The sequence below is a fragment of the Bombyx mandarina genome, chromosome 13 (assembly GCF_030267445.1).
Source record: "Bombyx mandarina strain Sakado chromosome 13, ASM3026744v2".
In the NCBI taxonomy this organism is placed as follows: domain Eukaryota; kingdom Metazoa; phylum Arthropoda; class Insecta; order Lepidoptera; family Bombycidae; genus Bombyx; species Bombyx mandarina.
Window position 1 is genome coordinate 4,323,176 of NC_143220.1, and position 26,736 is coordinate 4,349,911.

Consider the following 26,736-nt stretch of genomic DNA (forward strand, 5'->3'; position numbering starts at 1 on the left):
GCGCAGAATAGGTGTTAGTTGTAGGTTTTGTTTCGTATAGTTGCTAATAGGATATAGGTGGACGCGTAGGCACCGCCAAATAAGTAATGTTTTTTTCTACCTATATGAAAAAAAAAAGATTATACATATATTTGATTAATATTTTTTAAGGGTAGGTAATATTTCCACCGCAAATTAATCTTGCGTTCCAGTTTTTTAAGTGGGACGGCGATGGTACCATAAAATAAAGATTTTGATCTCATTGGATCAGCACATTATGATGGTTATGGCCTTGTTTTGCCTACAAAAACACTACAAAACTATTTCGTTTTCGGAAAAGATCCCTTAAGCCCGGCATTCTCAGTTAGGAAAAAAGCCTGAGTGACTTATTACTTGTGTGTAAGTATTGCTGTTGACATGGGTCGTAATTTCTAAAAACGAGTCGCTTAATCGCCTATGAGCTTCCGACAGAACGTGACATAACTTGTACGTTTACAACACTAAAAGCTTATATCGGCGACAAAATAAATTTAAGAACCACATATATAAAAGCTCTAAAAGGCATAGAGATAAATTCACAAAGAGAAATACTTGCAGCGACGAAACTTCTGGTTGAACTAACGGAGTCCCGACCGCCGCTTTAAGGTTCGACCGAGTTTACACTTTTAGAAATGTTGTTTACAAAGAGAGCCATCGTTTGTAGAATTTTGTGTTGGGTAAATAATTTCTTACTTAGTGGATATTTCAATTAACTGGTAGCTTCAGGGAAAGTTTGCATTTTCTATAGAGAAATGATCAATTGATTAGATATTAGCATTGACACTGTCGAAATATTGTAGTTGGAGTCTTTTTTTTAGAATATCGGATGTATTGGAACAGCACTGGAATGGGATCTTATTCGAGTTTTTTTTTTAAATATTCAACTGCTTAAATCTAGGGTTCGTCAGGTAACAAATATCTTAAAATCAGAATCAGCAGCCGCAGTCTAGATCAACGCGATGAAAAATGTATGCTTTTCAATATTTTGGATGTTATATCTCTTTTATCTTTTCGATGGACTGTAATAGGAGAGACAAGAAAATTATTAAAAAAAAATCGGGTCCTCCCTTTCTGACGTTGACGAAAAAAATCGAAATTCAACCATCACAAAAACTTGTTCAATTTATACGACACACGTTAACGTCCCCAACGTGTAATTTGTCATCGTTTGGACCGCGCGAAAATTATTTCACATTTACCCGAAATGACTCACGTGTAGTGTGTTTATAAATCAATACGGTCAGTGTGTTTTGGCTGACTATTTAATACATATTTTGAAATAAATAACCAAATACAAAATCATACTGGTGGTAGGGTGTCTTCAGAGCCCGCACGGGTAAGTAATACCACCCTGCCTATTTCTACTGTGAAGCAGTAATGCGTTTCGGTTTTAAGAGTGTGGCAGCCATTGTACGATAATATTGAGACATGAAAGAATTGAGACCTCGAGCATTTACTTTTTGATGTCTATGCTCTTTGGTAACCATGCCTTATGTATGTATGTAACTTGTTCGTAAAAGCAAAAATATGGAGCACCAATTACACTATGCTTTTTTAATGAAGTACATTGTTAGTTGAGGTCACAACCTGCCTTTTTAGGACACCTCTTGGTCATTTTAAGTTGAATCCACCTTGGGAAATAGATTTGAACTCCCAACTTCATTGCAAAAATAAAAGGGTTTTTAATATCGGCATGAAAATCTCGAATTCAACTAAGACACACGATTGCTTCGCCCGGAAAGTGGCAAAACAGTTGTAGTTACGCCCGCGGGCTCGCAATGAGGTCTGAAACCGGTAATCACGCTAAATTTATGGGCGTGTAATTTTAATTATACCATGTTCATTCGTCGCAGAAACGTTATGTTGTATAATTGTTTCCAAAAAACACTACTGCCGATTTCTAAAACCTGTCTTATATAATAACTAGCGGTCCGCTCCGGCTCCGCTCGGGTCTTTAACAAAATATTCAATTTTAAATAAAACAACACTTTTTGCGGCGTAACTATATTAGTTAGACATATGCTGTCGAGACATTTTTTGTACATAATAATGTGTTCTATAAAGTCGTAGTACATTATTTTATTCTATGATCAATAATTTTCGCAGGGCACGCGATGTAAAAAATATTTTAGGTAATTTTTTTACACCTTGGGTTACATTATTGGAGTTTTGGTAAGGATCCCTAATTTTTTTCAAAAAAGATTATAGCCTACGTTACTTGGGAATAGTGTGGCTTCCAAACAGTGAAAGAATTTTTCAAATCGGCTTAGTAGTTTCGGAGCCTATTCAATACAAACAAACAAACAAATATTTCCTCTTTATAATATTAGTATAGAAGTATAGATATTTAAAATATTTATATACATTCAATTACTTTGTGGCGACTACAGAGTCCATCACGATGCCTAGGTAGACCGACTTCAATCTATTCGGAGGAAGGTGATAAAAAGGTGACGATAAAATAAAAGAAGAACGAAAGGTGACAGCAAAAGAAGAGACAAGAAAATTATATAAAGCCATTTATAAAACTGTATACAGGTATTGATTTAAAAACTATACAAGTAAATTTAATTACAGACACGCTAGATGAAAAGAGTCTTTAACTTAAAGTTATAGTTCCTATAAATTAGTTAGATTAATTTTTTTCTTAAACGACATTCTAAATAATGATTCTTGCTATATACCTGCTTGCTTACGATACTTAGAGACCTTACTCGTCATATTTCAGTAGATTTAAAGATTTATTATAAACTTACAGAACGAACCCCTATTTAATTTTGGATTTTACTTATCACTATTAAATGATTGAGAGTGTGTATAGGGACAAATAGAATGCCAATGCTCGTTGTCGATCCTATCTAACTACAAACTGAACTTTCCTATTGCCTTTTACTTCAAACAATGTACTAACAAAAGCTGTTCTTGAGAAAGGCAATTTAAAATCAGCAGGTACTCGATAGCTAGGCGACAGGCGACCTTAACTTTGATTAAACATTTCACTATCTAAAACCTGGTCGAAATGATTAAATAGCCCATTTAATTACCAAAAAAACACATCGAAAGCGGCACATCCCCGCATTGGCTTGAATTTGTAACTGCCGAGCAATTAGACACTTGTTGGATAGCAAGCAATATATGAGGTCGCAATATTTTTAAATTTCATAAATCTTAGAAAAACAAAATCGATGGCTCAGTTTTTCAAGTGAAACCGTGGTCTGAAAAATAAGACGCCCGGTGTATTTATATCAAGTCATGCGAATATACCGGTGTTCAAGTCCCGTAGGTAGAAATAGATAGGTAACGAACATAACATAAATCAAATCCGTAACAAATATAGATTGAGCTATTACTGCTAGTAGAACGTGTTATTAACAAGCTTGCTTTTACTTCCATCTTGCTTTTTTCTGTGGCGAAGCTAGCTAGTAGCGCGTTTCGGTTTAAGGATGGAATAACCATTATGTTATTTATCTAAGATTTAGACCTCACGAGTCAAAGTGACATTAAGTAATTTACTTATTTAATTAGGTGTACTAATTAAACTATATAAAGAATGTAGTTTAGTTATAATTACATTATATATTTAACTATATTATTTAAATAGTTTAATTATTAATGGTTATTCTTTAGAGTTTGTACCTAGTTGCAAATGCTCAACTTTTTCGTTCTCATCTCAAATTCACTGTATTTCGACTTGTAGTCTACGGAAATGAAGTATCGATCATTGCTGCGTCAAATATACACACAAACAATACAAATAGACACTTTTTCTTTTAATGTAATCATTCCAAATGCATTAGCAAAAGTAAGCCGGTTGCATCGCTACCGAATTAGATCGCTCGGGTTAGCTTAGGTCAATACAATTATGCTTAATTGACATGAGGGAAGTTATTAAGTGTCCTTAAATTTCAGTCTGTAGCAAGTCAGTTGTCAGTTCGAACGCCATTAATATCGTCTCGAGTTAAACACGAAAACTGTATTTTTCGAATCATATTATTTGTAATTTTTTTTTGCTCTGATTTTCAGTGCTCGTCCGTGTTCAGAGATTTTGCTGTCGAGTGTACTACGAGCAAAGTCTCGTATTTTTTTTCATTATTTTCACTTTTCCTCGTTTGAATATTTAATGAACTTCTGAGCACGAATGTGCTTTGTTGTTTTCTATTTAATTTTAATGTGACCTGTTTTGTGTGATTCCTGTTTTTCATCGATTATAGCAGTGCTTGAAACATAAAAAAAAATGTGAGTATTAATTTATTTTATTTTTTGCTAACGCCCTGCCGAGATTTTTCGTCGAAGATGCTATTGTTCATTTTCAAATAATAGGTCAAAGTTTTAATTATGACGGTATTACATCAATTTTAAATCGATAACCTTGATTGGTTAGGTACAAAAATAGGTAGAACGTCTTTACCAATCGACGCAGACTCTCAGTACACTCTATCGCAAGTCAACAATCTAAATAGCGGTTATTGTGAATACGTATTTGTTCGTTTACAAAAATCGTTTTCGCCACTGAGCCCTGACTAAATTGAATTCACGTTGAATCAACGTGGGAGCAGAAGACTTATCTACTCGTATATTCACGCAGGTATACAGTTCCGATGTGAGCAGAAACGTTGCTATCGAAACAGAGTTTATTAGATGCACGAAGTAACCATTTCGATTTACTTAGAATAGTTGGAGTGAAATAATTTTTCATTGCAATAGTTAAATGTGTACACACTATTATGTTATTACAATTACACTATTCACATATCGTTTCTTTTAGCAGACAAAAATCTCATTGATGAATTGAAACATATTTTTTTCCTCTTTGAATATTAAGCCTGTTAGTTTTCATAATAATATGGAATCCCGTTCAATCTAATTTATCTCAGACAGTTTTTATGTAGATACTAAATATACTCTATATATTTAATAGAATTACTTTATGCTTTGTCTTTAAATTTTAATGACATTGTTATCTTTTAGTTTGTGTATAGGTGACACCTATTTTATGTCTTTGAAACATAGTTGCTTTAAGACCTGTTCTACAGAAATGAGTTTTTAGCTGTTTACTTTTCATAAAAAATATATTAGATATAAAGAGGTGTGCTCCGTAGCTCGGTTATACTCGTAGCTGACGTTAAATTTTTAACAAATAATGAGAACTTGATATGAAAGTCTTTGACCTTCTATGTGGTCGCTCATAACGGGAAAACTATCATTAAATATCTCCCTAGCTAGGTTTTCTAGCCCTGCGAAATCAGGAAAGAGGAGATTTACAGGAGAACCTTAGTACCCAACTTACTTTGAAGGATTAGGAGGTTGAACCCCGGTCGCCGCCGACTCAGCTCTCTTCGCCGATGATATGGCTGCTTACTACTCGAGTAGAAACAAGTCCCTAATCACGAATAAAGTTCAGACCACAGCCGTAACCTTCGGAAAGCCCCTGGCACTGCTGACGTCCATGGGCGATGGTAGCCACCATCAGGTAGGTCACCATCAGGTGGATCGTATGCTCTTCTGCTTACAAGAGTAAACAAAAATATACGTCCTGAAGGATTAATTCGTTCCACTAACTTTCCATTAGGTCCACTATCACAAGGACGCCCCTAACTGAACTCGTCGAACTCGTTAAAGAGTTCAATGTAAAACCTAACCCATACATCAGTTCGCTGATTTTCTCGCTGGATCTTATCAGTGGGTCGTGACACTGACCCGATAGTAGATGTATTTGCGAAGCAGTTGCCCTTGAGCTGTTAGGTCTCTTTCGATGGCGCTCGGGCAGCTGTTAGCAAATTGGACCGCTTCGTCTGACCCTATGCTTATTCATCCGTTTTGGTGATACAGGAAATCCTCCGAGGTACTAGTAAGACCTTCCTCCAAAAATTATATATGGCCGCGTGAGTTTAAATATTCTGACCAAAAGCTTGTTATATTTTTTATTTTATCTCGCGTTGTAGTCGTACGTCCAGTTGAAAAAATATAAGAGATGTAATTTTCAACCTTATATTGGAACTTTTTCTTTTTGTTCCAGTCTCAACGTAGACACGGGAACGTTTCAGGATTCTTCTTTCTTCTTTTCCTCGTATAATTTATCTGTCAAAAGAACAAAAAATTGAAACCTCGCTGCTGATTTATAATACATGCATATAAGTTTTCGTTTTAATAAATCTGGCGAGCATACAATTATTTTAATTGAAATCCCTGATAATAATAACGCAATTAAACCACAGATAGTTTAGAGCGTTTGGCAAGTGATTTAAATTTCATTAAATTTCCAAATGAATCGAAAATACATTGTATGCATAGGTAGGTGCTATATAATTTTTTACTGATTCTAGGGAAAATTATCATTTCGCCCAGCATGGCTTGTTGCTATTCAATGGGATAATTATGTGTTCCAGTTTCAAGGTAAACTACCTTTTTGACCAAAAGTATCAAGGGTAACAGCATTCCTGGTGCTAGGGCGTATTGTGAGCCTGCACGGCCAGATACCACCACCCTGCTTATTACTGTGGTGAAGGAGTAATGCATTTCGATGTGAAGAGTGAAGCAGCCGCTGTACTGTAAAACTTAGATAAATAACTCATGTCTCAAGATGGTTGGCGACATTTACGTCGTTGATGTCCATGGGATAACTATTTAGGCAATAAAAAAAAAATCTCGTGATGCCTACTTATAAAATCGTCTCCCAACTACGACATTGAAGTATTCATATATGATTTCATTTGCTGTCATCACGCTGATCTTAGGGTCGTCGACTCAAAATAGGAAAAATTTGGTCAGATCTAATCGGTACTTCGGTTACCACACGTTAATAAAAAGGATTCCAATACGTAGGTATCCAAACGAATATCCTTTGTAAAGGCGCTTTTCCATATTCACTGTTTATGTATTCACGCAACATATTCACGGAACTTATTCCTTACCTAAGGAGCTTTTACTGTATTTCATATATTGTGATGGATTGGGATGATCAGGCCTATTTACTGGATGTCTTTTGACTGATAATGACGGTGAGTGAGAGATAAAGCAATTCCCAAGTGGCCATCCAACTATCTTTTTTTTTATGATTGAAGGATTACTGGTGGCCCGGAGACCTTTCCAGTTTCACCAGGACAGGTGGGCAAGCAAAGACTCAGCCAGAAGGGGTGGGCTCGCTATCTGCTACCTGCACCTCGTCGCCCGGAGGGAGCTGACGCCGAAGTGCGACCACTGCATTGGCTGCAACGAGGACACGGCGGAGCACACGCTCGCATACTGCCCCGCTTTCGCGGAGCAGCGCCGCGTCCTCGTTGCAAAAATAGGACCAGACTTGTCGCTTCCGACCGTCGTGGCTACGATGCTCGGCAGCGACGAGTCTTGGCAGGCGATGCTCGACTTCTGCGAGTCCACCATCTCGCAGAAGGAGGCGGCGGAACGGGAGAGGGAGAGCTCTTCTTCCCTCTCGGCGCCGTGCCGCCGCCGTCGGGCCGGGGGTCGGAGGAGGGCGTTTGTCCAGCTCCGGCCCCTATGAGGAGGCAGTCTCCTCCCGGTGATGGTCACGGGGTGACCTAAGGGGGTTGAGGCTGCGCCGCACGCTACCGTCACTCTAGCGCGCTGGCACCAGGAGGACGGGACGGCGCGTCCGCGGCTGCGGACTGCGATGCGGTCCGCATTTTCGTCGTCGCTGTCGTCGCCGAACATACTGTGGAAGAGCAGCCCAGTCGGCGGTGTATCGCGTTCCGACCCGGCAAGCTGGCTCTTATTATGCTTAAATTATGCTGGTAAATTATGCTTAAAAATATATTAAATCATTTAAAAAATCATTACAAACACTACCATGCATTTGACATAACACATACATATAAATATACTCTTTGTTTATTGTCATTTGTCAAACTGTTATTATTGCTTAAAGTGTGCTTAAAGTGTGTAAAGTCTGTAGTCAAATTGAGAATAGATTAATATATTTTGTCTTTAAAATTATTTATCTATACTGTAATTTTGGCGAAATCTGTGATTGTGTTAGAAGTATAATAATAGTGTTTGACAATAAAACCATACTAATGATTAAACTTATAATTTCCACTAATTATTGTCGAATTTCGACTAGGTACTGCAGGACCACTAGTTCAAACAGTGAGGCTTGACTGCTTTGCGTTAGAAATAGGACTGTAATGTAAAGATACAACTTCCGATCAAAATCAGCGGTCTGCCGTATAAAAACATAGGTTCAAGGCTCAAGCTAAAATTTCCCAGTAATTGTCTATACATCCAATAAAACATGTCTATTACCAAAACCCAAACAATTGTAAGGCGACTCTTTCTCACCGTTCATCTATTATTTTGTCATAAAATAAGCTGAAAAAGGAATTGAATATTGTATTTCGAAATGAGTCTTTTTGTTCGAACAAAACATTAATTATATAACGATATTATGTTAATCTTTATTACACGCATCGAATGCAAAATGATACAATGCAAATGATCCATTAAAACGCATTCAATTATGATAAATACAATAATATTAATCCTGTTCATAATACAAATCTAAATTATAATATGTTTAAATTAAGAAAAATGCTTGATTGGACGTAAAGCCCTTTTTAAAAGTAGCTTTAGATTTAAAATTTTATTGATTCAGGCAGAGCATATTACAAGCTCACATCAGTAGCTATTACCATCCACCCATTTGTACCAAGAAGCAAAAACTTCGCCCTGATCTCTTAAGGAAGAACAAAGTCAAATTTTTGTATGATACTTGGACAGTTAATAATATATTATTCTAGTACAATGCTGGCACAGAACTGGGTACTTAATCCATGAAATGGAATACGTATCAAGTGAAACGGTTATCTCAAACGTACAATGTTACCGCCGCAAGGAGCATCGGAAACTTTTGTGAATTTATTTCGCGTTACGTTGCTCGGCTCTGGCTGTTCAAATGGGTTTGTTGCATTGGTAACTTGGGTGTTTTACCACTGATCGAAAGGTTAATCTTGTTACTTTTTTTTACAACGTCTGAAGTAAATGTTTTAGAACGCCTTATTGGTTTGTATTGAGAGTTGGAATTTAGCACTAACGTGCTGGCTATTTTTGCCGATAAGTCTTCTTAAACGCTGCTCAAGTATTCTAATCTTATCAAGGTCTGAAGTTGATAGTCAGCATATATGGTGCGGTAATTATGTGCTAATGAAATCATTTTTAATCTGCATTATGAAATAGTATTAGTACTTAAAACATTGATTTAATTTTTCGATTTTACGTGTTTTGCTATAGTTATCAATTTTCTTATAATTAAGAAACGAAAAAAAGAAACATCTCTCATCAAGAGGGTGTTATTGCTCGGCGGCTGACGGTCCGAATGTTTTTGGAGTTCGGAGTAAGAATAAAACAATTTAACATAACATAACACCGTCATTTCGGATCCTCTCGATGCACTAACGGTGCTTTTAGGTACCTCCAGCACCGGCCATCGATTTCGTGGTCATGGATGACTGTGTGTCTGACAATTAAAGGCAGAAGAAAGCATAAGAGTAGTATTAATAATTAGATCTACGATTTGCGGCAATCGCCCGGTCATCGTTCTAGTCAAACCCATCGCTTGCGACGAAGGGCTCGACGAGTAAATGAACCCTCAGACACAGCCCACTGAGTTTCTCGCCGGATCTTCTAAGTGGGTCGCCTTTCCGATCCGGTGGGAGATTCTGCGAAGCACGGCTCTTGCTAGGGTTCGTGTTAGCAACGTCGTCAGGTTTGAACCCCGTGAGTTCACCTACTGGTTAAGGTTACGCTGAAATAGCCTCTCAAGGCTCTCAGCTTAGGTAGGAAAAAAAAACTGTAAAAATAATCAGGCAATATTAGTGTGATGTCGCTATATGGGTTAAAAGTTAAAGGGCGCTATCACTGGCAAAGAAACATCACTCGTTTCTTGATATGTATTGGAATAATAGGATTACCAAATTGTTTTTAAATGATAAACTTAATAGTAGCTCTGTGGCAAATATCGTTAATGATTTGATTTACAGCGGTAGGTGTTTCTGAGTGATTAATGTTGACTTAGATCATTTTATATAATCTAAGATTATCTGTTCTCTTAGATTCGAAAATTTCGTTTAAGTTAGGGAAGTTTTAAATTGTTTTCGATAAGGAAGTTTCAGGATTGCTTTTACTTTCATTCCCAATAATAATTCCCCATAAGCCTAACCGTTACAATAGCAATTGTAACAGTGCATAAATAAGAAATCAATAAATATTTTATTTCAACGTAAAAGTTCTTAATACAAAAGTCTGAACTGGAACAAAACTTTGGTGGTAACTTTCTTAAGAGAAGGTAATGTATGCAAATGAATGTAACTTTATTCCCTCCTAGCTATTAGGACGACTTTGACCGTTTGATAAGTAAGGATACTGAATTCAGGGATGTCAAAGTCGAATTATCTATTCAAGATTAAAATTTACATTTGCATCAACTTTAACGATAGTACTCTTGGTGTTCTTTTAGCTTTGACATGTTTTCTATCAAAAGAACTACAACTATACATCCTACATGGGACCCCACTGAGGAATTGTTTGAGATGATACCATCATCTCGTTTTTACCATCGCACCGCTCGCCACCGGAGTGGAGTTCATTCATACTACCTGGAGCCACTGCGTTCATCCATAGTGCGTTTCCAGAGATCTTTTTTGCCACGTACCATTCGGCTTTGGAATGAGCTCCCCTCCACGATGTTTCCCGAGCGCTATGGCATATCTTTCTTCAAACGAGGCTTAACTACTTAACGGTAGGCAGAGGCTTGGCTCTGCCCCTAACATTGCTGAAGTCCATGGGCAACGATAAAGCACTCACTATCAGGTGGGCCGTATGACTGCACGGACAATTAAAAAAAAACATTGGCTTTAATGATCACTCTCTTTCAAGGAAATCGGTTATGTCATGGGCACAGCAAGCCAATGCTTATTGTTATTTAGAGCTTTCAATCTACTTTATCAAACGAGAGCTTATTCATAATATCATCGACAACCTTGATACCAGCCTGTATTTTGCCACTGTGCTTGCATTATAGCAAAATGTTGGAGTTGTTGATGTATCTTACACAGTCGTCGTGGTCTAAAGAATTTTTCCACAATGAAGGGGTCACATTGTGTTATAAAATAAAATCTCCATAAAGTAATTTGCGTAATAATAACTTTAAAATTGATATGCAGACCTGAAGTTTCACGATGCGTGACGGTGTTCACTCATATAAACGCAATCGATCTATTCAAAAAATAAATATGCCAGCCTTTTACAACGGATTTCTAGAATTACTCATTATATCATCTAGAATGAAATTAGATACGTCAATTATGTACGTATTTAATTTGTGTTCTAAAAAAAATATCTCAAAAAGTTAGTTTCACAAATAAAACGATTTTTTAAATAATGATTCATAAGTACAAAAAAAAACAAGTTAAAACAAATTTCAATGCTCTTTTGCATCTTTTGTTCATGCATGTAAGTCCTACATTTGAAATATTTTTTACAAATGAAGAAGTTTTTAATATAGGTTAGGTTGAAACTGTTTTCAGTATTTTAAAAATAAATAATAATTATTACAATATTGAAGATAAAACAGCAAATGAAAAAAAAATTAAAAGAGACAGCCATGTTCTCAGAAGCTGTCAGTGATTAATTTTAATCTACAGTTTCTCAGAATGAACTCGAAACGAAGAGAAGATCCCTTGTTCAATCTAATTATCAAAATATTTTATTTACATCGATATTTTAATATACGCAATTTTCTGAAGTATGAAGTTACTTTTTTAGTTAGGTTGTCCTTCTTTTTTTTAAAATATATTATGATACTAGCTAGCGCCCAGCCCTCACTTCGCTTCGAGAACTGTTATTTATTATTGATCTAATTGAATTTTCTTTCTTCATCTTTCATAATATCGGTTGTTTGTTATCATAATTATTCAAATATTTGTCAAAATGATGTAGTGTAAAATACAAAGTTTAACTTTGTTTTTTATTGCTTAGATCGGTGGGCGAGCTCAAAGCCCACCTGAGCCTAATGCTAAGTGGTTACCGGAGCCCATAGATATCTACAACGTAAATGCCCTACCCACCTTGAGATATGAGTTCTAAGGTCTCAGTATAGTTACAACGGCTGCCCCGCCCTTCAAACCGAAACGCATTACTGCTTCACGGCAAAAATAGGCAGGGTGGTGGTACCTATCCGTGCGTACTCACAAAATGTCCTACTAAACAGTAAATACTAAAACTACCAGTAACTAATTTAAATACTAGATCCGATAAAGGTATTTGATGTAAGGATCAATTTGTTACTACTAAATCTGCGTTACAACTAAATTATCAATTTTTATTGTATTTATGGTTCACTATTTTGACGATAATGGCTTAAATATAAAAGATTTGTAGAACTATTTAAGGTGAACATTTAAATTATACATTATATACGTGTAACTCCAACGGTTTTTACATCGCACTTACTTGACACTTATCGTTATATTATAGATAATTTAGAAAATCTAATATATAAAATTCTCGTGTCACAATGTTCGTTCCCATACTATGCATGTTCAGTAAGCTTGATAATCGGCTACTATCTATTTTTCATACCCCTAAGTGATTAGGGTTGTCCACCCCTAACATATTTTTTTTATTTGGACATTTTTTTTTTGTTATAATGAGGTATTATGTGGTTGAATGAGGTTTTGTTATTTTTATTATATATTCCCTCATCGTTCACAGCGCTACATGCCTCTTTCACTCATTTACGACATACTTACAAACTTACAATAAGTTAGTTTTTTTTTCTACACTAGAAATTCCCCAGAAATCTTATATATGGCAAAACAATGTTTGCCGGGTCAGGTCATCTTTATAAGCTTTTACGGGTGGTAGGACCTTTTGTGAGTCCGCGCGGGTAGGTACCACCGCCCTGCCTATTTCTGCCGTGAAGCAGTAATGCGTTTCAGTTTGAAGGGTGGCGCAGCCGTTGTAACTGTAACTATACTGAGATCTTACAACTTATACCTCAAGGTGGGTAGCGCATTTACGTTGTAGATGTCTATGGACTCCAGTAACCACTTAACACCAGGTGGGCTGTGAGCTCGTCCACCCATCTAAGCAATAAAAAAAAAACTATAACTTATATGTTAATCTGATGTGTAAGTTAATTATTGTTAAGCTTCATCAAAATCCATCCAATAGGTTTTGCGTGAAAGAGTAACAAACATACCATACATCCACACATTCCTACAAACTTTCACATTTATGATATTAGTAGGATTATAATATCTCACGTGCCTCATACCTACTATAATGGAATCGAGACTTTGACTTGACGATGCGGACACGATTTTGGTTTAACAAATATTGAAATGAAGATATTTAGTGTTTTATGGAATACTGTAGTAACGTATCAACTCTAATTTAATTTAGTTTAAAAAAAAAAACAAAATGTGTGCAATTCACACGTGGTAGAAGTGAAACCTTCCAAAATTAAAATACAATTATCCTAAACGTCTTAAGTATATGTAAAATTATGTCATTAGTAAATAATTGTAAGGTAGCGCCCTATGTGAATTGATATTTTAATTTCACGTATAATCCTAAATTAAAATTCACTACAAGAGCTTTCATACACACGTTAGTATTAAAAAATCTCACAGATGGCGCTGTATTAAATAGTATGTATATTTCTGTCTCATTCTTTGCTGGCTTCATCCTACACATTTTTGTATTTGTGTCTCTTACCTGTCGTTTTTTCCGTTGCATCCGATTTGAAATCACAACGATTCTAAAGAAGTTTTCACTTCAAAAACCCTCCGAAGGTGACGTTGTTAATGAGGTCATAAATTTTGGTTTTTCATTCCTTTTTCTTTCGTTTTTTTATAATTTAATTCAATAAAATATTAGTATATGTAATATATAATAATACTTATCGAGAAAAAAATGTTTGTTTTTTATTTTTCGGGACAGGCAATCCAAGGAAAGTTCTTCCTCCCATTTGGCCTTTTGTTTAGATTCAAACCAGAATTAAATATCCCAGTGACTTGCTCATTACAAGCGCCCGGTTTTCGTTGTAACTGACCTAGGTGGTGGGTGGTACCGTTTTCGGTGGGTTTTAATTATTATTATTTCCTAAGAACTCCATTTAAGATATCTTAATAAGCAAAATAAATAGGTATTATTACGTATTATGATGTATATAGGAATTTTAGGGTTTAATATCCAGTGATTCTGCAACAGCAGTAATGTGTTCCGCAAAGCTGGGATTTCAAGGTTTCCCGCTTAACAATAGGTGGGCCGTGAGCTATTTCAGCAGTTTAAGCAATAATAAAACACACTCACACAAACTCCTAGAAAAAACGCAAGAATAAGAAGTGTGAAATTGCTTTTGCTAGAATCACTTTATTTATTTTCAACCGGCAAAGTTTCGTAATTCAGATACGAAATAAATGTTCAGTATTCCTGATAACGATCAAAATGCATGATATTCGGTTGCCAATGTGAAATTCCCCTTGCGTCTTGGAAACAGCACGCGCTAGTTATATTCGTGCCGACTGTCATTGTATCCAAACTTTAGTCAAATACAAGAAAGAGGCTTTATAAGTTACGTTAAGGTTGCAGTATAACCTTGTAGCGGGTTTTTTGTTTATAAGCCCAGTGAAATAACTTGTAGGGTACATTAGTTTTGTATTTACTGGAGTCCAGAAGTCGCGCCACAGTACCATATACCAATACCTTGAGACATTAGGCGGTACTATGGTTCGCGGCAGAAATTGGCAGGGTGGTGGTACGTACCCATCCATGCATGCTCACAAGACGCTATATACTCGTACTACCTATAATTACGTATAATTTTTTCGTGTTTGGTTTTTCTGTTTTAACGATTTTTCCTTGATAATGGGAGTCACTCGTGAACTTGTGTTAAGTACGTTTTTCATTAAAAATATGTGAGCCGTCACGGGACGCCTGACAGATGTGAAACATCGACATTATTTTGTAAAAGTAATATGCAGAAAAGAACAGATTGTGATAGGAACTAAATATGTCATAATAATACAATAAAATATTACGAAAAAATAATTTGTTTTCAAGTAAAACACAGGCTATGTGTACTGTAGTAAACAACACTATATACACTACGGAGTATACACTATAGGTATCCGAGCTCAGTGTAGCGAGAGAGATGGCTTAACGCCGGATCGAGTGGGAGAGAATCGCACAGTCGATTGCGCATGGCGACGCGTCGCCACACCGTACACACTATAGGCACATATATAGGCTGTATATATATACCATCATATAGCGTGGCGACGTGTCGCCACGGCATGCGTCGCCACGCCAGAAATCGGTTTTATGTGCGGATATAGATATTTCACATCAATAAAGAAAGGTAATTAAAATTATTTTTATCGGCTTAATCTTAGCTATTTTAATTAAAAGACATGAGTTTAGTTTATTAGTTTATTGCAATTTATTAATTTTATATTGAAAATAATACAATAAGTAAAAAAAAATTTTGAATATTTGGTTAAACAAATATATGTAGAGTTAAATATATAAATAAAAATAATAATAAAAATCTACACATATGTGCCAATATCCCTGAAGAGGTTACAGTTTTCCTATATAGCGGGATAAACTAACTTAAATTCGCTAATATCAGAGCCTTCGATCTAATAATAGAACCGAAATTAAACGAATTTTAATGTCATGAAATTCATTCAATTTCTTTATCTAAACTAATTTTCCTCCGAGAGTCTAATCGCCACGCCTGTCTCTGCCAGACTCGGTAATTAAGAAAACAACATTTCGCTTGTGTATTATTTATTGCATATTTTTAATCTGAATGTTCAATGGATTTTATTTGAAGGCTTTTTTTATTCCTGACGATGAGTCATTTGCGCGATATTTTAATGGCGTCGTTCTGTTTATACAGAGATTGTTTATCTTTTTGCTGGTTCGCTATTGTCATTCTGTAGGACAAGGTTACTGATGTTGGATTATGTAATCATGAATAATGCTAGTTTTAAAACATTATTAGTACTAAAAAAAAGGTTTTTTTATTGCTTAGATGGGCGGATGAGCTCACAGCCCACCTGGTGTTAATTGGTTACTGGAGCCCATAGACATCTACAGCGTAAATGCGCCAGCCACCTTGAGATATAAATTCTAAGGTCTCAAGTACAGTTACAACGGCTTCCCCACCCTTCAAACCGAAACGCATTACTGCTTCACGGCAGAAATAGGCAGGGCGGTGGTACCTACCCGCGCGGACTCATAAGAGGTCCTAGGTACTACCACCAGTAATTACGCAAATTATAATTTTGCGGGTTTGATTTATATTACACGATGTTATTCCTTCACCGTAGAAGTCAATCGTGAACATTTCTTGGGTACGTATGTATTTCATTAGAAAAATTGCTACCCGCCTGGGATTCGAAACACCAGTGTATCGCTCAATACTAATGCATCGGACGTCTTATCCTTTAGGCCGCGACGACTTCTAATGCGCTTACGGGCAGACTGTAGTTGTAGACAGACTGTAGGCGTAGGAAAACGAAGGCTATCCGAAGACCGACCGAGGTAGACCGACAACCTAGTAAGGTTCACGGGGATCCGCTGACTTAGGAAACCCAGGACAGATCCATCTGGCGAGGCTTGGGGGAGCCCTATGTCCAGCAGTATATGTCTGAAGGCCAAAAAATAAATAGATTACGGACAGACCGATGAGGATGATGTATTTTAAACGGCATTGAGATTGAACTGAGCCCCCGTGACCCTTCGTGACTATTTTAGCAAATAGCGCAAACTACTAAACGAATTCACAATATCGATAATTTAGAGCATCACTTCAATTTTTTTTATCGAATGGATTAAATATACTTTACGATATGTGTTTGATGAAACGCGATCGAACAGTTTCAATTTAGAGAAAGTATGCCATATCGGATTGCTATCCATCATCGTACCGTCCGTCAATGCTAACTGGTTTCTCAGGGTATCGAATTCCGAGTTCTAACTTCAAAGCATTTTTTGTTTTATACTGTGTTAATTGTGAGCTAAAATATTCGGAATAGGTATCTACTCTCGCACATGGACATGGTCAATGTCAAAGTCAAGCTGCTGCCTCCGCTTAGGACACTTTTTAGAGCTTGTTAACTGACTTCAAAAAAGGAGAAGGTTCTTAATTCGACTGTATGTTTTTTTTAATAATTGTTACCTCATAACTTTTAACTGGGTGAATCGATTTTGATGATTATTTTTTTATTAGAAAGCTGACGCTTCCCGTGTGGTCCCATTTCAATTCAGTCCAGTTCGAACAGTGGTATCCGTGAGAAAACCATGTAAGTCTTAAATTTGCATTAAATACGTGCGCGACAAATAGATGAATAACTCAATAACTCAATATCACGTTAACCGATTTCGATGATTATTGTTTTTAGTGTATATTAATTTGTTTTGGTATATCTTTTTTTTTTCTATTTTGAAGTCGGTTTTTGTTAAAGCATGTCTATTTACAATTATTTGAAGTACATTACGTTTTTAGCATAGGTTTTTAGCGTTACGAAATCTCTGACGTTTTAGATGTCAAACACATATGGTTTGGATCAAAGCTTACCTTTGAAACGTTATTTCGAATTATAAAGCAACCTTTTCCTCTCTCAAAGCAGTCCGGCCTTTGTATATAGTATTAAACAGTACAGCTGAGTATTTAACCTCATGTCTAAAGATATGTGGCATACACTTCGCCCAATCTACATGATAACAATCATCTTCTCAGGTCCACCGTTTAACATTATCCGTTAAACATTCGAAATACAACAATTATTTTAATCAAATTTAATTATGTTTACATATCGGATTCTAACAACAAAACGTTATCCCGAAGCAAACAATCCACTTGAAACGCCATTAATACTGTGCTGGAATCAATCGAAAACAAATGACGATACCCGATATTTACCGGCCGAAATTAGAAATGCAAGTAAACATTTTCGGTAATAAATAGGCATACAAGATTCTAGATAATAATGTATCCTATAAAAAACAGAATATAGTATTTTCGAAATAGACCCCACTGCACTTTACATTGAACGATACGGATTATGTTGCATATATACTAATATTATAAAGAGGAAAGATTTGTTTATTTGTCTGTATTGAATAGGCTCCGAAACTACTGAACCGATTAGAAAAATTCTTTCACTGTTTGGAAGGTACACTGTTCCCGAGTGACATAGGCTATAATCTTTTTTGAAAATAATCAGGAATCATTACTAAAACTCCAATAACTATGTAACCCAAGGTGTAATAAAATTACCTAAAATACTCTTTACATTGCGTGCCCTGCGAAAACTATTGATGATAGAATAAAATAATGTACTACGACTTTGTAGAACACATTATTATTTACAAAATGTGTCGCGACAGCATATGCCTAACTATTATAGTTATGCCGCAATAAGTGTTCTTTTATTTTAAAAAATGAAACAACGTCAAATATCATTGAAATTTTCGTTAAAGACCCGAGCGTAGCCGGAGCGGGCCGCCAGTATACATATATGAAGATACAGTTATCTTCTCATTGACAGTAGCGAACATTTGAATCGAAAATATACTTGACGAATTTCTAATTTCATATCAAAAATTGACAGGATCTGGTATAAATGATCTCTGAAAACATATATTTGGTATGACCGTAATGGCAAACCGTGTAAATACAATTGTGAGTAGAATATTGACATTATCATTAAAAGAGATCGCAGATTGATACAATTATGTAAAAGGAATTGGGATTTACTATTAAGTAAGTAGTTTCTTTGTAGTTAGCTTTATAATTTGCGTAATTACTGATGGTAGGACCTCTTGTGAGTCCGCGCGGGTAGGTACAACCACTCTGCTTATTTCTGCCGTGAAGCAGTAATGCGTTTCAGTTTGAAGGATAGAGCAGCCGGTGTAACTATACTTGAGACCTTAGAGCTTATATCTCAAGGTGGGTGGCGCATTTACATTGTAGATGTCTATGGGCACCAGTAACCATTTAACACCGGGTGGGTGGTTAATATGATCTAACGATCATTGCGTTTTTAAGATAAAAAGTGGCTTGTGTCAACCTCTGGTCCATTAAGAGTGGTAGTTTGATTTGTAGATCCGTTGGAATGTAAAATCAATCAACAGCAAATACACTAGTATTTATTATAGCAGATACATCCAGCACTCTCCCGGTAATATTATTTCCTATTTTGTGTACTGAATGCAGGCTGTAAACTCTCTTTCTGCGAAATTACATTTAGACTCGATCACTGATTCTTGTTGAGTTTAGTTAAAACATCCAAAAATAATAACTTATGGTGATATCTTCAACTATAATAGTGATAATGTGATTTTTCATAAAACACGTTTGACAGAAATATATTATAATAGTTTAAAAAAACTAAAAAAACACGCTTTAATAATTCAATAATATATTAAAAAGCACCCCACGCTTTTTTTGAAATAAAATATTTATATTTTTTACACTATTTTCAATTTAAATTTATTAAAATTTATTTTCTATTTTTTTGTTTAATTTTATATAAAGACTGTTTTTTAAAGTACATATTAAGTACTTTAACATCAATTCCTGCCTTATCGACTATAGATAAAAATTATATAAATTGGCAAAAATCTTAATTTGCAAATTGAATAATGGAATAATCTTATCAAATTAGTGTATTGTCATCGGTCCTCGACAAATCGACAAAGTTTGAATGAAATCTGGCCGTTTAAAGTGGGTCAAAATCGCGTCTAAAGGAGTCAGTTACAAACATACAAACATACATACAAGTGAAGCTAATATAAATCGTGTAAAAAGAGGGCTTCATTATAATATCGACGACACTATTTGCCCTTTTACAATGCTATTTAAATAAACACAAGCAGATATTGATAAATTTTATCGTAAGCGAAACGGGTCTCATCGTTTCGCACAAAAGAGACATAAGCCACTTAACATAAATTAATTTATTCAAAATTTATTATCCATGCGGGTCTGTTCAGTCAAAAGCCCATAGGCATCCCACGGGATGTGCCCAACTCAGTATTAGCTTTGTTATTTAATGTTAATGTTAATAATAATTTTAATTCCGAATATATTAGAGCTTGTAAAACAGCGTGATGCTTTTCAAATTTAAGATTCGTAGTAATTGGTGAGGTAAAAACACATACATATCGAGGCTTGAAAGGCAAACGCGACTAAGCGACAATGCGTGAACTTTACAGTAGACTAATTTAAAGTTGAAATACCTGAAAAAAAATCTATTTTAACGAATCTAGCTGTAGGATTGAAATGATTTTAATAGACCTAGAAATATATATTTATTTGCGCATCGAATATGGTTATTTCCCTATCATTTATGTATAAAGCAGTCATTGTCGCTTAGTCACGTTTGCCTTTCAAGCGTCGATATGTATGCATATGTATGAATATACCTCAACCGGAGTTGCTAAGCGGGGTTACAAACGTTGAAAAAAAGATGAACTTCAAAATATTATTGCATTTTCACGTACATAGCTTTCCGTGATAGATAGTTCAACGAATCGTCCATAAAAAAAAGCCCTGAGCCTAAGTTATTATGTCTGCTTAATTTATCACTTACGCGAAATATCAATGCTTTTAATTCTGTCTACCAGTGTTTAGTCTAGATGTAACTTAATTAAAGCTCTGTGAAGTTTTAATATATAGCGGGTGTCTCAGAATGTTTTACGTTTTTAGATGGTAAAAAAACAACAATATTTATTAAAACTCATTTTATTTATTGTGAAAATAAAGAGCAGTTCTTGAAGCTTATTTATGAAAAACAACCATTTGCAAATGCGCACCATTCACTTGTTCACACTCATTTAACCTGGAGCTAAAATTTTCAATTACTCGCTGGAGCATCGCTCTTGAAATAAGAGTTGATTGCTTCCGTGATTCTTTGCTTCAAAACATTCAGGTTGGGTGGCAATGGATTGTAAACTTTACTTTTTAGGTAACCCCATAGGAAAAAATCAGCAGGCGTTGAATCAGGGCTCCTCGGTGGCCAGTTGATGTCTCCTCGGCGATTAACACTTTTCCAGGGAATAAATCTTGAATGAGTCATTTGTAACATGCATGAGAAATGGCTCCATTTTGCTGGATAAAGGTGTTGCGGTTGTAGCCATACTAGTTTTGCATTTCTGTAGCCAAAAAAGTCCAGATCATATGACAGTATCGAGTAGTCAATTCAAAAACGAAAAACATTCTGAAACATTCTAATTTCGAAATTCGATTATTTGAATGAAATATATTTCACTAATCAACCTTCTTTATTAAACATCCAAATTAAGTGAAATATAATATGAAAACCTTAATTACCTTAAAAACAGACAAATAAACTAATTAATTTTTTGATAAAATTTTAATTAAGTTACTACATACATCACTTATACGTTGAATTCGAGGCGAATATCTAAACTAGTATCGCGCACAATACCCATTTATTATACATTCTAAGTGAAACAACGTTAATTGAATTAAAACCCTGGTCCCGTGTCGTATTTGTACCTGTAATAAAATTAACATTTAATATTGATTCAATAATAATTTATCTCGAATATTCAGTTAAATTGGAACAGTTGTTTTATTCAAGATTAGGTATTTTTGTAGATGTGTCACTCTAAATAATGGTAACAATACCAAGAACGTATTACATACGGCTGGGGCTTCTTTTAAACAAATGCCGCTGAAGAAACACGTGATATAGTGCTCCGAACATCGTGGAGAAGACTTCATTTTATAGACGATGCGGCGCCTACAAGATTTTCGGAAACTCACATCCTATTTCTTCTATATAATTTTGATTGCTCTAAATAGCTAAATGGCTTACGGCCCTGTTTATAAAAGCCTAAAGATGAACTTCAAAATAGTTTTATTCTTCATAACAACCTGAATGACGCCATTGATTTGGAATATTGGTATCGATTGGAATTTGGTAGGCAGCGGCTCGGTTCTGCCTCTGGCATTGCTGAAGTCCATGGGCGACAGTAACCACTCACCATCAGGTGGGCCGTACGCTCGTCTGCCTACAAGGGCAATAAAAAAATATATATATATTTTAAGACAAGTGCTTATTGTGACCGACTTTTAAGCTGGAGAGCATAAGTCTTTTACCGTAGAAATAGTAAGTTTGATAGTACTTACTCTTGCCTGCTTACAATACGCTCTATTGCGTTAAGCCGTAAAATTATTTGAAAATAGTACTTTGATTTTGTATTTATGATGTGGTACGAGCTCAGTGTCAAATCTAAAGCAACATCTTGAAACTTTTACTACGAGATTAGAGCCATGTTTGCTCCAACTTTAATCGTTTTTGCGACAGACGAATTCGCCGTTTCGGCTTCTTGACTCATTCCCCTTAAATCTCTTAGGATTTTCTTACCGATATCTTTATATAGGGCCAAGTCCAATGACCTGTATGTGGAAGGGAAAATGAAAGCGTATTATATTTTTCATTTATTTTTGGGTTTCTTGAGTACAATTATCCTTCTTGTTATCTATTATGTACTTGTCGTGGATAACGACTTTAGTAATATTAAGACATTGTGTTGATTGTTATTTGAAATGCTAAAATGTTGTTTTGATATTTAATCACAAACATGTAAGGTAGACGCCGTAACGCCAGAGTCTAAAATGGCGGTACGTGGATAGAGTCGTCTCATTCCGTGTCAGACATTCAGTCCGTCTCAGTCAGTCAGTCTGTCAGTCTGTCAGTTGGTCAGTCAGTCTGTCAGTCGGTCAGTTGAAACGAAACTGTCGGTTTACCCTGTCATTGTGAAAATTATTTGTTGAGAGTTTCAATATTTATTATTCAAAAGGTTTTATTGACTTTTATTGCAATTTTTGCAATAACCTGAGTTCCATCGAATACCGATGATGAAGGAAACCGCCGCCCAGCCATCACTGGCGCGCCGTCATACTTATTTTTAGATTCATTAAGTTTCTAAAATACAAGTAAAGCTTGTAAAATTGTTAATGGAAAATCATTTTTATATTAACCGTCCGTCAAATAATTAAGTGGGTCAGAAAGTATTATCATCAGATTACGATACATTATCTATTGATTTCCTTATCTTATATTTCAACTTGACTTTGGCTTAGTGCTTTAAGTAGAGCGCTAGCGTTCAGCTTACGGTGTCCGTGGATTTCAGCAACGTTGGCTTATCAATAGCGTTATCAATATGGTTTAGAACGGATAAAGCTAAAAAGCGTTTTTAAATCAAATTCAAATTATAATAGAATGATCCAAATAACAGAATGCCAATGTTTAACAAAAATAATAAAGTATTGAGGCAGCCTTGGATCACAAAGTGTATAGCAGCATTCGCGTTGTGATGTCTATGGGATATATCCATAATCTATACTATACCCATTAGTATTGAGCTCATTCGCCAGTCTGTGCAATAATAAAAATTTACATTGTAAATAGTAGATGCTAATAAACATTGACTGATTAATGTTGCCAGGTTTCATGATGATTTCAAAATTGGAAGGGAATGAATATGGAATTGAAATATTGTGCTAAAACTTCACATGGTTTCAAGCAAGTCAAGTTATTAAAAATCGTGGAAAACAGATGAATAGTTTGCTTTATAAATTCTTGTTACAATTTGATTTCAAAAAAAATTGGTACAAACCAAACGAATACACAACACGATTCAGATTAAGCGGCTATCGAAACATTGTTCTTTCAACTATAACTTGTGTCATTCATTCTCTTTCTTATTTCAGAAGTTTATATTTATTCAGAAGTTTATATTGCCGGCCGTTACAGATTTGTTATTAATATTGTGTTTATTTCCTCATGTTTGAACGAGCACTGAGCCACTGAGGCTTGCTAATTTCTTTTTAATGTGAGACATAAAATTTTATTTCAGAAACGGCTAGTCTTAAATTAACTGTTCTACATTTATTACGATGTTGTTTGGCTAGGGTGGTGAGAACCAATAAATTTGTCTAGACTTACTCACTAATTGTTATTTACTATGTAAATCTAGGTTGGCGTTTCTCAAAATTTTTCGTTGTTTTTTTATTGACTTTAACAGCAAGTGGTTTAGAATATAAAGGCCAAATCGTAGTCGAGACATGTTGCTGATTGGTTGGAAAAGCTCATAAATAGCGCAATGAAAGTCTCCTAGAACACAATCAAACTAAGAGAACGAAAATTAGATTAAGGGTTTTCAATAGCTCATATTTCCAACGGTAAAAAAATAGTTGAAAATGTTATATGGTATTAGTGGTTATTATTACACAATATGTTGGTACCCACACGTGCACGCTTACTATTTACTCTACACAAATTCAAAATATATGAATATCTCAAAATCGATTTAACTATCTTAAAGGGTAAACCAGATATTGTGGTGGTCCTGATAGAGCCGAGAGCACTGACAAAGCACTGCCAGCTTACTAGAGCTTATATTGAAAACAAAAGTTTGAATATTATAGACTATATATACATGATCACCATCAAATATTTCTTTCATTATTATTGTTCATCTGAGGGCTACCTATGTTACAATACCATTAGGTATTGTGTATTTTTCTTATAATGTATCATACTGTCTATATAATTTTTTCCACACTTCTACGCTTCTGTAATCTATAAAATTAGTGTATATTTATTTGTCTGTGTGTTGAATTGAAACAGATACAGAAGCCGTTTTAGAGAATGATTTCTTAAATGATCGTTCCAAATACAACGGCTTCAAATAAGAATTCTCTTTTGTGTTTGTGTTAGTGAAAAAACATTGAAAACAAAACTGCGCGTTATTTTAAGTGAAACCAGTGCTGTCAGCGAAACAAATTGATCATCACAAACTCTGAGAAGCAAAATATAATTTAATTTACAATATAATTAGTAAAGCTGTTAGCTAAGATAGTAATTAGCGGACAGAAGTGTCTAGTCAAGACAGCGGGCACTTTAAACTAATTTATTAACATCTTAATTGGTTAGCGAGTAACGTCAGTGCGAATTTGGCGTTCAGGGTCAAAAGACTCGGCGGAGGGTAAGACTAAGCCAAATATTTTATTAGGGGCGACAGTTAATATGGGGGGGACGGGAAAAGTTGATATATTAATTAACTGGTGAATAAGTTCGTCAGGGTAAAGAGTCACTTTGTTTCACGCAAGCGCAGAACGAGCCTTCCAGTTACGCCTTTACGTAGTGAGAGAGCTGCGTTCGTTCGACGCACACGTTGTTAAGCCTAGCTCCGGATCACAACTACGTCCTATATAAAATCAGGAAGTATGTAACTAGGGGACTTTGAAAACTTTCGGGTATCAACTAAGAGAGCTGAGAGTTCGCGGATGTTTTCATGAATGTTTCCGACTGTTTACACGTTTTTGTGTCTTGAACCGGTTTTCTAAATGGATAGTTTGTGTTTTTTTTGGTTTTCTTGTGCTAGTGTACGATGTTGTGGAATAACGAGGCATGTTCACGCGGATTTACGGTGAGTTTATAATCTGTTTTCGTAAGCGTATCTTCTACTTAGTCCTTCGGTTTTTGTTCGTTTTCTGTTATTTATGTTTGAGTTTCATTGTGAGCTTTAAAAAGGCATTTATCGATATTTTCAAACGGTAATTTGTCGAGAAAAAGATTTTTATCAATATTGGATTTTAAACCAGACATTTTCTTGATTAACGAGCCAAGAGTATATAGAGTCGTATTGAACTAAGTTTCTCTATCAGTATTAAGTTGTCGTTTAGAATTAATTTTTTTTTTCAATAATTAGTGAAACATGGTGGTGGAAAGCTGGTGTAAAATTGCAATTAATCTTATCGACAACGAAGTACAATTCAACGATAATAAATTTGGTTTATTGTTTGTTATTTATTATTAAACTATGTACAAAAAAGAGTATTAATCAAAATAAATTTCTGTTCTTTACGATTAAATAAAAAAAGGGATCAATCAATAATTTGAATGACAAAATTAAATATAAATCCAAATTATATATGTTTATTACACTAGCGTACAACTTGAAACGATATAAAAAGTTAACTGGAATGTTTATTATAAATCACACGTAGAACTGTAACATGAATATTTTACTCATAGTAGATATCATATGCCCACATGGATGGGTTCTCTATACTATTTGCGCTGCAGTCTGAAGTTGTTATGTTTTCTAGCCTTTTATTTTTATTGCTTAGATGGGTAGACGAGCTCACAGCCCACCTGGTGTTAAGTGGTTATTGGAGCCCATAGACATCTACAACGTAAATGCGCCACACACCTTGAGATATGAGTTCTACGATCTCAAGAATAGTTACAACGGCTGTCCTTCAAACCGAAACGCATTATTGCTTCACGGCAGAAATAGGCAGGGCGGTGGTACCTACCCGTGTGGATTCACAAGAGGTTCTACCACCAGTAAAAAAGCCTCAAGGGTGGGAAGGCCGTTATATAGTCTGAATTCGAACTCAACTATCAAGATGGGTGGTGGTTCACGTTTTAACATTTATGGGATCGATAACTAAAAATATTTACTTGTATGATTTAATCTCATGTTTTCATTATATTATGTATTATTTCCCAAGTTTACAGTTTTCGTGGTCGATTAAGGTATTCGTCGAGATTTGAATTTTGTACTAACTGCCGTGTTTTTTTTATAGAACGGAATTAAAACCTAATTTTTTTTGGATAGATGAAACTTAAATATTACAATACA

The 26,736-nt window shown here is 35.3% G+C and overlaps 1 protein-coding gene across 5 annotated transcripts in view; it reads left to right on the forward strand.

Moving 5' to 3' along the window:
* The window catches only part of LOC114239787 (adhesion molecule nephrin), a 241,423-nt gene that overhangs the window by 45,921 nt on the left and 168,766 nt on the right, over positions 1 to 26,736 (forward strand). For 2 of the 5 annotated variants that reach the window (XM_028170174.2, XM_089732573.1), the window contains exon 1: positions 25,221 to 25,515. The exons of 1 other annotated variant lie outside the window; for it this stretch is intronic. The gene's annotated coding sequence lies outside the window, so the exon portion shown is untranslated. Of the gene's footprint in view, positions 1 to 3,920; positions 4,255 to 25,219; positions 25,516 to 26,736 lie in introns of those variants that run through there. 2 more of the 5 variants (XM_028170173.2, XM_089732571.1) reach the window with 2 other exon arrangements.